A 13,473-nucleotide genomic window follows, 5' to 3' on the forward strand; every position below is an offset into this window, starting at 1 on the left:
TGGTAGTGTGTGCAGGGAGCGGGTGCAGAGTCAGGGGTAGTGCAGTGTGTGCGGAGAGCGGATGCAGTGTTAGTAGTACCTGTTCTGTGCCCGGTTCATGGAAGCTGTCTGCGACGCTGGAGAAGAGACGGAGAAGGAGGACAGCGCTGCAGTGGGTGAGTAATTAAAGACTAATTTAGCTCATTGGAAACTTCGTATTGCTTAATTAGTCATGGGAGGCGGAGTCCAAAGGGTTCCAGAGCAAGTGCTTTACAATTTATCCTTAAAATATGGATTTTAGAAAAAATTGGACCGTCTCTGGAGGCGCTCTAAAAAAAAAAATATCAAAACCCCTGCACCCAAATAAATACCAAAAATCTTGCCCCTGCGGTTAAAACCCAGCAGGTACAAGATTTTTTTTTTGTAAACTCCCACCTAATTGGATATGCCCCATGGTGTCTAAATAATCACTGCCAACATGATTATCAACAAAACATACTGAACCCTATTTTTAAAAACCCTTATACTGCGTTAATAATATGATTATTTATGCAGTATTGTAAGTTATATCTCCTCCATTCTGCTGGAAATAGACAATACATTGCATATTTTCTTTTGTAATATCCACTTGTGTTCTGGAGAAATACAGCAGATTTTATATAGACTTAGTTGGAATAGATTGCATCACCCTTGGCTCACTATTCATCACATTGATAACCATTTGCAAATTATCTTATGATTCATTAGGGGAATGCATTATTAATCTATCTATTACACCTACATATTATGCATTACTTTTCAGGAAATATTGAGGGTCTATCTGTAGAATTGTGGGGTTTTTTTGTGTGTACTTTTGCTGTTTTTTTTTCTAGTAGAGTAGCACTGCAAGAAGATCTTATGGACCAAATCAAAATTTCAAACCTGTGGTTCATCATGAGGGTTTTGTACACCGTTGAGTAGGTGAAAGGATCTTTCCTCAGTGTGTGGGATTTATTTACACCCCATGTTTTGTCATTAAAAGCATTGGCCATTTAAATTTCAGAATTATATACGCCAGAAAGCAGCAGCTTTTACATGCTGTCTCTTAGTAAATAAACCACTGTCATGGAGGAAGCGTGATGGTCTGAGGCTCTTTTGCTGGGTCCCGAGTCAGCGACTTGCACAGATTTACTGGTTGTCTGAACTAAAAGAGCTTCCACAGCATTTTACAGTGCCATGTGATACCCTCTATGCCTAGTTGGTAAAGGGTTCATATTACAAAAAGATAATGACCCAAAATTTACAATCTAAAATGTGAGAACTACCTTCGTGGAAAGAACATCTGTAGTCTCCAGACTTAGGGGCTGATTCAGCATTACACGCAAGTGCAATGCTGAATGCAAATTCCTGATTATCTGTAATATGCGCAGGACCCATTCTGCGAGTGTGCAGAATGGGTCCTGCGTAATCGCACGCAACCGCTTCTGTGCCTCTGCCTGATTTACAGGCAGAGGCATTTAATGGGTGGGGGTGGCCGCCTTTTCCAGAAACTGGGCCTGTCCGCCATGTATTCCGGGAGTGGCAAGGCCAGGGACTGCGTCGATGCAGTTTCCTGGCCACGCAAGCTGGCCAGCCTGAGTAGGCTGAGGCTTACTCAGCTGGTGGATCCGGCCCGTCCAACAAGCCTGGGTAATTCCTTCCCCTCTCGGCACCCCTGCTTATCCGAATTTGTTTTCAGGAGCTCAGCAGGTTCGGAAAAAAAAAAAGCCTGATAACTGTCTGTTTTCGGGCAGGCGCCCGGCGTTAACACATAGGATCCGAGAACTTATCACGGATCCTATATGCATTCGTCCAAAAACAGATATTTTTTGGGCGAGTAAGACGGGATCTAGTTGAATTACCCAAAGCCAAGTCAAGTGTTAAAATCCCTTTTTATTCACCTGAAAAAATATTGTCTAATTGAATTCCCCTTAGTTTTTTTTATAAGTGTACACGTATTCTTTCCTACTTCCTAACATGCAGCAGATTATTATGGAAACCTTGTCTCCTATGGTTTGATTAATTAATAATTTTAAAGATATGTTTATGAAATACCTGGACTCGATTTCCAGTAACTTAATAACTTACATGCTTTTCCTCATGTCCAAAGTGCTGTATAGAAAAAAAAGGAACTTGTGAGCATTGGCAGTAAATAGATGTTATTGCTTAATAGAAAGTAGGACAGTGTGCATGAACTTTTGTTCTCTTTTTCTCCAAGACTAGATCACTGTGATATTTACAGAATATTGCTTTTCTCACCGACTCCCTGTATGATTATTGTTACTTTAGAGACTTCTACCCATACCCTGCATCAGTACACTTGAGGGTGATACAGTGAATAATGTGATTATTTTAACATGCCCACCTACAGTACCAATACTTCCATAACATTGTGATAACATGTATGTTGTGCTGTGGATGAAGATAAAATATCTTTAAAACGTATCATTTAAGGGATCAAATGTTTCACAGCCAAACTACTCTGCCAAAGGCAAGATGATCTTGTGCAGCCTCTCAAACTGCTTTTAAATGTTATTACTAGCATATGGGATGCCAGAACAGCTCCCACACTAAAGAGCAAGTGACTACTTATGCGGGTTGAGTGGAAGTAATCGGTTGGGTATCAAATGACGACAGTCATCGTGTCGATGTCACAATTTTGCGAGTGACCGTATCGCCATTCGTCCTGTAGACAGTGATGCAATGTCGAATGTTAGAATGTTGAAATTTTCTCCTTGTGTCCCAGCAGTGACTTACCTTTTCCTGGCGGGATCCAGCGGCATGTTTTGGCTCACGGCAGTCATGTGACTGTCAGAGCTCCAATCCTCTGGCATTTCATTAAGAATTTATCCGCTATCCTGAAGCCTAATCCCTACTCTAAACCTCCCTCTACTGTCTAACCCTAATACCCCTGCAGCCTAACCAGCCCGTGGCCTAACCCTAATGTCCACATTCTGACAAGGTCGACCAGTTGCCTGTTGATGTTTTAACAATGTTGTCACAAGAATTGTCGACATGTGAACATTGTTATTGTCGACCTTTTGACTACATCACACACACACACACACACACACACACACACACACACACACACACACACACACACACACACACACACACACACACACACACACACACACACACACACTCCTTTTTCTCACAACTACTGCAAAGCATGTGACATGGTGGTCAGCCCAGACCCATGCTAAGTGGTAGAAAGTTCTATTCAATAAGGTTAAAAAAATTTTTTTTTTTTTTTTTTTTCTTCACACTGTCCTATATTTTCATTGCTGGAGATTGTGGTTTGGTTAAAGCTGCATACACACGTAAAGATTTTCTGTCCAACCACCCAACTAGTTGATGAATGAAAATCTGGTAAGGTATGAAAGCAAAGGACAATCAGCAATTTGCTCTCAAACGCCGGAAAATGGACAAAAATTTTTGTTTGAACAAATTGTTTAGATCAAACATTTAACAAACTTGTCTGACGACCATTTTCATCTGTTTTCTGGTATTTAGGAGCAAATTGCTGATCATCAGTTACTCCCATACGTTACCAGATTTTCATTCCAACCAATCAACTAGTTGGATGGTTGAACAGAAAATCTTTACGTGTGTATGTAGCTTTAGACTATTGGATGTTCCACGATTTGTCATGGTTAATTTGCACAAAGTAGATCTTAATCTAAACCAGAATTCCTTTGCACCTGTATATTAACTGATGGGAGTTACTTTGTAATTTGTAAGGTTCCTGCAAATGCTTTGGTAATATGGATCAGATTCAATACAGTTACCTTTACTGACTTCTGAAGGGAAAGTGTCATTTAGCAGTACTATGGTATCAACTCTGTTTCTCAGCAAGTGACAAAGGCAAGATGCCACCACACTTTTTTTCTGGCAAAATATGTGGCTAGTGTGCTGCCTCGGAACAGGCCAGGTACACTTTAGAAGAGATACTACAGTATGAATATTTCTGCAAAACACACATACACACACACGTGATGCATGACTTAGTATGTGTTTCTGTTCTCTAAATACAGTACTGGGGTAGGTATTAGTCTGACGTAGGCTTTTTGTACAATATGCCATGAGCAAGGGCATAGTAGGTGCAGAGAGTTGGCTGCTACAGGGCCCAGGCTGCACCCAGCTCTCTCCCTGCTGATACACTGCCATCTCCTCAGCCCAGATTTTTCTTTTCTCACCAGAGAGCTACTGCAGGGCATCTGGGCCCAGGGTTGATCTAAGCTACTGCCATCTCTAGTTGGTGTCTGCATGCATGGTGATGTCACAATGCAGGTCACAGCCCTATATAAAGGATGCCCAGCTACTAGCAGCCATTTTGTGGTGACATATTGTCCTACATTGATTCTCTCAGAGTAGTTCCTGCTTTGTTTAAGTGACTTTGGATAACGTCTGCTAATTTGGGCTTTTGATTACATCTTCCAATAAGGTCCTGAAAAGCAAGATCTTCAGAAAAAGAATCTGAATAACATCTTCAGGTAAGGACTATATAACAAATTTTGGCCTGATTCATCTGATATGATGCTGCATGACTTGAAGCTGGGTACATACTGATGGATATAGCGTCCGTTCTATTGAACAGGCGATATATCTATAGTGCAACGCCGGTTGTGTACAGCGGATATGTCTGTGAATGACATCGTTCACAGACGTATCCTACCTCCTGTGAAGCACAGCAGATGGCAGATATATCTGAAAGATATATTTGTCATCTGTTAGTGTGTACGGGCGACCCACCGATCGCTCCTACACATGCTACGGGGACCCAGCGGTGATTGACAGCTCAAGTGGACGGGCAATTTAAATGCTCGCCCATTTGAGCTGTTAAGCCCGGCATATCAGGCAGACGATTGCTAAGTATATACCCAGATTAAGGTGGGTACACACTTTTCCAATCCTCTGGAGATCCAACTCCAGACCAGATTGTTGACTCAATCCCACAATATACACCCAATATAATCCTCCACACCTGTTAATTTTTGCAGCCGATCGCAGATCTGTACCTAACCTGAAACAATCTACTGAAAGTATTGTGTCACCGTACACACTCTTCCAATCTTTGGCAGACCAGCTGTCACTCACAGACAAGATCGTAGCTACAGTAGGTGCAGAGAATGGGGCTGCTACGGCCCTATTGCTGCACCAATTTACACTGTCATCTCCTGAGCCCAGGCTTTTCTATTCTCACCAGAGTCCTGTTGCATGGAATCTGCTGTCACTGGCCCAGCTGCCTCTGTCTCTCCTCACTGACTGATTTATTAGTGAATCACAGCCTTCTTATATAAAACTTGAAATCATAAACATTTGGGATTAGAGAGACTAAATAATTTTTTAGAAAATATTTCCGTTTATAATACTATATGCTAATCACTGTTCATTAATTCTGCATGTCAGCTCAGTGGGCAGAGAGTAAATTATCTAATATTTGCATATCAAAATGGATAAAGTGCAAAATAATTTGCACGGGGTGTCTTGCTACGCCCCTGGCCATGACAATAATACACTGATATCATTATCTTTTTTTCTTTTAATTCATGCAAGTACGACCACTTTAAGGCATCAGCATGCCCAAGACATTACTGGGCCCCAATACCAACTAAAGGTGGGTACAAACCTGAAAGATATATCTGCAGATCGAGTGATCTGCAGATACAGGTTGAGTCTCCCATGTCCAAATATTCAGAAATACGGAATATTCCGAAATACGGAATATTTTTAGCATGACTGAGAAAGTGAAACCTTTGCTTTCTGATGGTCCAATATACACAAACTTTGTTTAAAGCACAATTTATTAAAAATAATAGTATAAAATAATCTTCAGACTGTGTGTATAAGGTGTATACGAAACATAAATGAATTTCATGTATGTACACAAACTTTTTCTGATGCACAAAATTATTAAAAATATAGTATAAAATTACCTTTAGGATATGTGTATATGGTGTATATAAAACATAAATGCATTCTGTGTGTATATTGGGGTCCCTTTCACAAGATATTTCATTATTTTATGCAAATATTCCAAAATACGGAATATTCCGATATCCAAAATACCCCTGGTCCCAAGCATTTTGGATATGGGAGACTCAACCTGTATATCTTTAGATGATGGTCATTCATACACACTGAACGGCCATCATCTATCCGGCAGCCACGGGTCCCGCTGGAAGGGAGGTGGGTTGGGGACGCCCCCTACCCACGGCTGCAGCTGTGTCCTTTTCTCAATAGAAAAGGACAAAAATATAAAAGTACACTCTGTTCTCCCTGCTACAAATTATATTTTTAGAAAAGGGATAGGTGAATGAGGACACATCTGTATTCGCTCCATTACATAAAATAAGTAAAATATTTTTAGGAAATGTATTTAAAAAAACAAACTGAAACACATAAAAATTATACACACAAACAGAATTATTCATCAAAGAAAATCTTTTTTGATAGTAAATGCTATGGTTTCCATTTTAATTTAGGTTGCTAATATTTTAACAATACTAATTATGGAGTACATTATTCTGTAATGTTTTAGGCTATCATTAATTATGCAGCCATCATGAAACGCAATAAGTTTTTTTATCAAACGCTGTAAACCCTAAATTCCCTTGAAATCTAGGTTATCAGAAGATTTAGGCCTTGTGCCTATTTACCAAGTACATTCTGGTGATGATTGCCACTGGCAGTAGTTTCACCCGGGGTATGCTGTGTTGCTTTCCTCTACATGACCAGTATTGTCAGGACTCCGCTGCTGTGATATAAATACACCCAAAAGAAAAATTTCAATCTCTGCGATGAGGAGCGATATGTGGTACCCCATAAAAAGTGGCACCCCCTTAAATAGTTACCCCTATGATAGCAGGGGTCTCTGTTTAAGCAGCGTATGGACATAAAATTATGGGGTATACAGGAGTTGCGGCCACTATAACTGAACTTTTTTTTTTTTTTTTGGTACACATCATTTACCGTATTTTAGTTATGGACTTAAAGCAGCCCCATAGAATTTAATGGAAACGATGTAGTGAAATTTTTTGCACCCCTGAGTGCTGAGCATGCTCTGTAAGGAGTAGGAGAATCTCTGGTCTGCTAAGAGTTAAGAATCCTGAGAAAATCCCTGGGAACCCATTGTAGGAGGAGTTTGCGGGGCATAAGGTTCTAGGGTTGACTATTTATGGGGCCCCAGAGCCAGTGAAGAGATAGAAGGAGCAGAGGCGGACCACCCGGCAGGAGGAACATAAGAGGCAACCGAGGAGAGAGAGGGGGTCTTCACATATGGGAAGAGAGCTGTGCAGTGGAGCCACCATGAATGCTAGTGTACCTACCAGGAGATGACTGCTGCTGACTGCGAAGACCCGCCAGAGGAGGCTGTAGGATCACTGGGAAGACCGGATACCTGCCTAAAAGGAGTGCTGCTGCTGCATGGCTGCGGAACTGCTGATGGAGGTCTAACCTGCAGGACAGAGAATGTCACTGGAGATGGTCCGAGAGGGAGGGAGATAAAGTGGAGAGAGATAAAGTACCATTCAATCAACTCCTGACTTATTTCTGACAGGATCTGGTTGGTTGGCACTTTATCTCTTTCCAAGACTTAGTACATCTAAACCTGTATCTCTCTCCACTTTCTCTCTCTCCAAGGCTTAGTTCATCTATCCCAGGGAGAAAGCCATGGCTGGAGGGCTGATTGTAGGAAGTATGACGGGCAACCCGCTGTCTGAGAGGATCCGAGGGAGTTGCTGCTGCCAGATTAGAAAAGACCCCTGCCAGAGGGATTGCTCCTACCGGACTGGAGATGACCTTCAGCTGGAAGGATCCTGGTAAACAGAGAGCCCCGGTGAAAGGACCCCAACTACAGTATCTGAAACGACCCTGGTTTCTGCTGCGGACGCTGGATCGCGGTGAAGAGGACCCAGCAGGAAGAATGGGCCAGTTCAAATGCCTGTGAAGGACCTAAGGAGCTGCTAAGCTCAGTGAGGTCCCTGGAGAAAAGACCTCTGGTCATGACGGAGGACTCCGGGAGAACGGAGAAGACTCCCTGCTGCCAGGCGTGAGTAGACCTTGAATGCAAAGTGCAGCCCGCTGTGGTGTTATACATTCCAGGCGGCACCGATGGTCGTGAGGCAGCAGAAGAGCCAAAGCCTGGGGTGAGATCAAACTTCTCCTTCTGTGTATGGGTTAAATGGGGTAGTTTGTCCTCAGAAAAGGCAGTTTAAAAATTAAGTACCCTGTAAGGGGTAGTGATCCTTGGGCCCTATTATCCCAGATTAGACAGGTTTTACCTCCTTCCGACCCCCACACCTGAGGGATATAGGCAGGGGAAGGGAGTGCTCCTTTTTGTTCCTGGCCGGTTAGTTAATGCCTTACCAGCCTGCTTTAAACTATACCGTTCTGCCTTATGCTGTTGGCTCACTGCTACTCAAATTTGTCTTGCTGGTAAATGTTTATATGCTCCTAAAGAGCTTGCATGTTACAAATGCTTTTCCTGATTTTATTCTGCTAGTTTAAAAGATAAGGCTTGGAAATTTATTTTTATGCTGCTGGTTTCATGTAATCCTGATTTTACCTGTAAATTTAAATTCAAATGTGGAAAAGTCTATTTTCTTGTCATATGATAATGTTTTGCTGGAGTCCTGATTTTTCTCACTTCTTATGGAATTCTCTGCTTAAAAGCCATTACACTGCAAGGACTGTTTTTTCCATAGCTACCTTGGTGCACTACAAGTACTACAATAGCCTGCTTGTTATTGAACGCTCAGCTATTACACTGAAAGGACTGTTTTTCCCACAGCTACATTGGTGCCCTACAAGTACTACATTAGCTTGCTTGTTATTGAACGCTCTGCTTAAAAGTGTTACATTGCAAAGACTGTTTTTCCTGTAGCTACCTTGGTGCACTACAAGTACTACAATAGTTACACTATTAACCTTTAAGTCCAAAATAAAATAGAGTTGGAACCTACTTCATTGTGTCTGCAAATAGGGGAACACTCACCATCAGGCTTTCCACTCTAATCTCTTGAACCTGTTACTTGTAGGTACCCATGCAGGGCCGGTTTAAGGTCTGTGGTGGCCCCTGGGCAACAGACGTGTGGGGCCTCTTGTTTAAGGCACTAGCTCACTTCTTGAACCCTCTCTATCAAGGTGCAGCTAGTCTCTGCCTGCTTCTCTGCAGGTCTATTGCCGGCTCCAGCCTGGCTTGGCTGCCACAGCTATACAAACACAGTCAGTCTTGGTGGCCTTCCCTGTATCCTCCAGGTATAGGCCCTGGCTTCCTCAACCTGCAGCCCAGCTGCTTCAATCTCACACAGTCTTGAGAGGTTTATGGTGTCCCCCCCCCCCCCCTGCCTCCTGCAAGGTCCAGACACAGGCCTCCTGGCCCCCAATGGCTTGCTTAGCTTCACTGAGCTCTCTGGCTGCCACAGTCCCACATAGACTGTCTCCAACAGCAGCCTGACTGGTCTGCCTTCCCATCAGCCCACACCTGAGCTCTCTCCACAAGGCATCCCACAGGTGTGTCACAACTCATTATTTCTACCCTATGTGGGAGGATCTCTCCAACCTCACACAGAATCTGCTGCTCACCCATGCCATCTCTGGTGATACTGCCACATATCCCCCTTCCCAGCTTGAAACCCCTGGGTTCAGCAGCATGGGACAAGGCATTTTCATGACGATGTCCCTCTTCACTCTCCTCATGAGGGAAATCCACCACATCCACGGTCATACAAAATCTTGTGATCTCTGGGGGTCTCATCCCCCAAGTTCCGGAGTTAATTTTTCTCCTTACTTTTTTCCTCACTTTATGGTACCAATGGTGGCACTTGTTTTCTTTATGCAGTACTTGAGGCTCGTCCTTGGGCACCACATGAGGCATTAAGAACTTGAAGTAACTTTTTCCAAAGCGACATACTTCATCTTTACTCTTGCCACCTACATCAAAATCAAGCAAGTTATTTTCCTCAGAATCTTCTGATTCAGACCAAGAACAACTTTTTCTTTGTTTATTTTTCATAGAACAAAGATTCCTGTTGCTTAAACATCTAAAAGGCACACCTTTCGGCCAACTTCTGCTTGTCACATCTTTAACCTTCAGCCTTGAAGCTCTGTATTGGCTACTGCAGTGGTTCTCAAACGCAGTCCTCAGGACCCCACACAGTTCACATTTTGCAGGTCACCTAGCAGATGCACAGGTCTAGTCATTACTCATTGACACATTTTAAAAGGTCCACAGGTGGAGCTAATTATTTCACTTGATTCAGTGTGGAGACCTGGAAAACATGCACTGTTTGGGGTCCTGAGGACAGAGTTTGAGAACCTGTGGGCTACTGGCATACTTCACTGATAGCTCCTCTTCTTTCAAGGGGCCAACAGTATCCTGAGAGTCATCAGCATCACAACTTCTTGATCTGGGCTTTATGTCAACAGACCATGTACTGGCACTGCCACCCTCAGATTCCAGACTCTAATGTCCATGTAAGATACTTGAGTGTTTACTCCATTGATCCACAGACTTTATCTCACGGCTTTGATGGCTATGTGCCACTTCATTAAGGCATATATCATTTGCTTTTTCTTGTGCTCCCGCTTTTTGAGCCTTATAAATATGATGAACAATTTCAACATGTTCCACCAGCACAGGTTGAAGTTCACTCTCCACAGAGGTCTTTATTTTCAAATTCTGTCTAGCTGGACTACTTGCTTCAAGCTTTATCATGTGAGACCACTCCACTTCCCCACAGACAAATTCGGCAGCATTGCAAGTTCCATCCTGCTTGTAGGCATTGTTTCACAAACATGAGTAGTATTCTTCACAAGACTCTCAGAATTAACTTTCTTCAAGGGTCTGCTTCCCACAGCAAAACTGTGTGACTGAGTCACATTCTCATTACTCTGAACAGACGGCAACAAGAGAGTCTCATGCTTTGAAGCCATCACTATCTCCTTAGACTTCTGTACATCCTGTACCTTTGCTTCACAGGTCATGTGATCACCATCTGTATATGTCAGTTCTTTATTATCAACTTCGGACACAGTTTTGCAATCTGGACCTGTGCCCCTTTTGGAGGACTTCATACCCTCAGGTATCACTGTAAGCTGAAAGTCACTGCAAGGAATCACATCCACTTTTCCAAGACGAACCTTTAGGGAATTTCTCAACTCCGATACTTCTGTCCCTTCTTGTACACTGGTATCGTTAATGAGGACATCTCTATGGTCCCACTGCTCATCACTCAAGACACACTGCACCGGTAGCATATCACTCTGCATGCCAGCCTTTTCAGGATCAACCTTTAACAATTGCTGCTTATGTTTATGTACTTCTGCCACACTGGATTCAGTGAAGATATCGGACGCCATTTTAGGTCCCGAATTCAACTTCAGAAAGTTATTAAACTTCTTTCCCTCTTCTGATTTTCCCACTACCATGTGTAACTTTTTCTGAGCCATAGACAGCTGCTCTTCCAACTGGGCAATTTTCACCATGGTGCTTTCCAACTTGCTCTCAGATTGCAGCAGATTACTCTCCACAACTTCAAATTCAGCAATTCTCAATTTTTGTACAATTATTTCAGACTGCCACGTTTAATTCACTTTGCAACTTCAGTTCTTTGGTATTCCTCTCCGCTTGGAATCTTTGCAACTGGTTCTGTGTACTTAGCAGACACTTCTCAAAGTTCTCCCTCTGTTCTTGCAACTTCCAAGCCCTGCTATGGGCAAGGTTAAGTCCTCTCTCCAAAGATTCACTTTGTTTTTTGGCTTTATGCAGACTTTCCTCCAGGAATACATTTCTTTCCGTCAGACCCTGGCTACGGAGGGGTTGGAGGCGGAGCCATCAGTGGTGACTGACTGCTGCGGGCTCTGCAAAGGCATATGGGAGGAGCTGCTGTGGATGGGCATGCGCAGTAGCTACCCCATCGGCCATGTTTTTTATAACTTTACAAGCTGTGCAAGCTGCCCGACCGATCGCGGCAGCGGAAGCCCGGGAAGGGGGGTCAGTAAGTGAAGGGCAGACCGAGCGGCCGCCGACCACCAAAGGCAGCGGCCCTGCGGAACTGGTCCGGAGTCCCGGTAGCCCTATCCGCCCCTGGCGGCAGGCAGCTCCGTTAAAAGAAAAAAAAAAAAGGTTCATCAGGAGGATGTGGCTGGGGACAGTAGGGGTCATTCAGACCCGGTTGCAAGCGCTGAGCACTCGCAACCGGGTCGATGTTGCCCCATTGGGCATGCGCACGACGCAGCCACCTCCGTCGTGCGCATGCGCGAGACCCGGCTAGTGACGGGCGCTCCGTTGCTAGGGCTCTCGCAACAGACGGGGCGAGCTGTCGATGGTGAGTGACAGCTCGCCCCATTTGGGAGGCGGGCAGGGGGCGTGCCTGTCCAAACGGAGGCGTTCCCGCCAGAACGCTTGCGTTTGGGGGCGGCCACACTGACATCATCAATGATGTCAGTGAGGAGCTTCCTGCTCGTTCAGGCCGGCTCCGTCGTGCGCATGCGCGAGACCCGAATAGCGACGGGCAAACCGTCGCTCTTGGTCTCGTACCAAAGGGGACGTGCTGTCGATGTTGATCGATAGCACGCCCCCTTTGGTGGGCGGGCCAGGGGCGTGGCTGCCCAGACGGAGGCATAGCCATGGGAATGCCTACCGTCTAGGGCCGGCCCCACTGACATCACAAGTGATGTCAGTGGGAGTGCTTCCGGCTCTGGTAGAGCCGAAAGCACTCAAGGGCTTGCGGCAACGAGACCCTACCACAAGGGTCTCATCGCAAGCCCGATGGTCGCGATGGCCACTCACAGCTATACGAGCGGCCAGGAGGCCGCTCTGAAAGACAAGGACGGCCCTGATTCAGAGCGAGCGCTCTGTCAGAGCGTCCGGCTCTGAATCAGACCCTATGTACAAAGCCTTGTGGAAAGAGAGTGCACGGAGATAAAGTACCAACCTATCAGCTCCTGACTGTCATTTTTTAAACATAGCCTGTAAAGTGAAGTTTGGAACTGTATGATTGGTACTTTATCTCTGTCCACTTTATCTCTCTTCAAGGCTTAGTACACAGGCCCCAAAGTACCATCCAGTCAGCTCTGCACTGTCAATTTTCAAACACAGTCTGTAAAATAAGAGCTAGGAGCTAATTGGTTGTCTGTACACACTGCAGTGAAGGATGGCATGATGTGTCTTTCTATGCTGCATTTAGCATGGCTTCGTTCATTGCATTGTCCCATCTGATGTACAGCAGACAGACCAATGTGATGAATGATCCGTGCACCATGAGACCCGAATGATATATTGTTCTGAACCGCGTCGGAACGATGCGTCATGCAATGGATCGCTTAGTGTATACCCAGCTTTACTGTCTTTTTTTCTAACAGCTTGTAAATGACAGAGGCTGATCAGTTAGTACTTTATCGCTCTCCATTTATCTCTCTCCAAATTTTGATACATCTCTCAATCTTTATCTTGAAATAGATTATATC

The 13,473-nt window shown here is 44.3% G+C and overlaps 1 protein-coding gene across 5 annotated transcripts in view; it reads left to right on the plus strand.

Moving 5' to 3' along the window:
* Window positions 1-13,473, plus strand: part of MARCHF8 (membrane associated ring-CH-type finger 8) — a 280,401-nt gene that overhangs the window by 74,304 nt on the left and 192,624 nt on the right. The window contains exon 2 of one of the 5 annotated variants that reach the window (XM_088475766.1): window positions 4,448-4,496. The exons of the other annotated variants lie outside the window; for them this stretch is intronic. The gene's annotated coding sequence lies outside the window, so the exon portion shown is untranslated. The remainder of the gene's footprint in view (window positions 1-4,447; window positions 4,497-13,473) is intronic. 5 annotated transcript variants of the gene reach the window in all.

The sequence above is a fragment of the Taudactylus pleione genome, unplaced genomic scaffold (assembly GCF_031769625.1).
Source record: "Taudactylus pleione unplaced genomic scaffold, aTauple2 ptg000016l, whole genome shotgun sequence".
Lineage (NCBI taxonomy): Eukaryota > Metazoa > Chordata > Amphibia > Anura > Myobatrachidae > Taudactylus > Taudactylus pleione.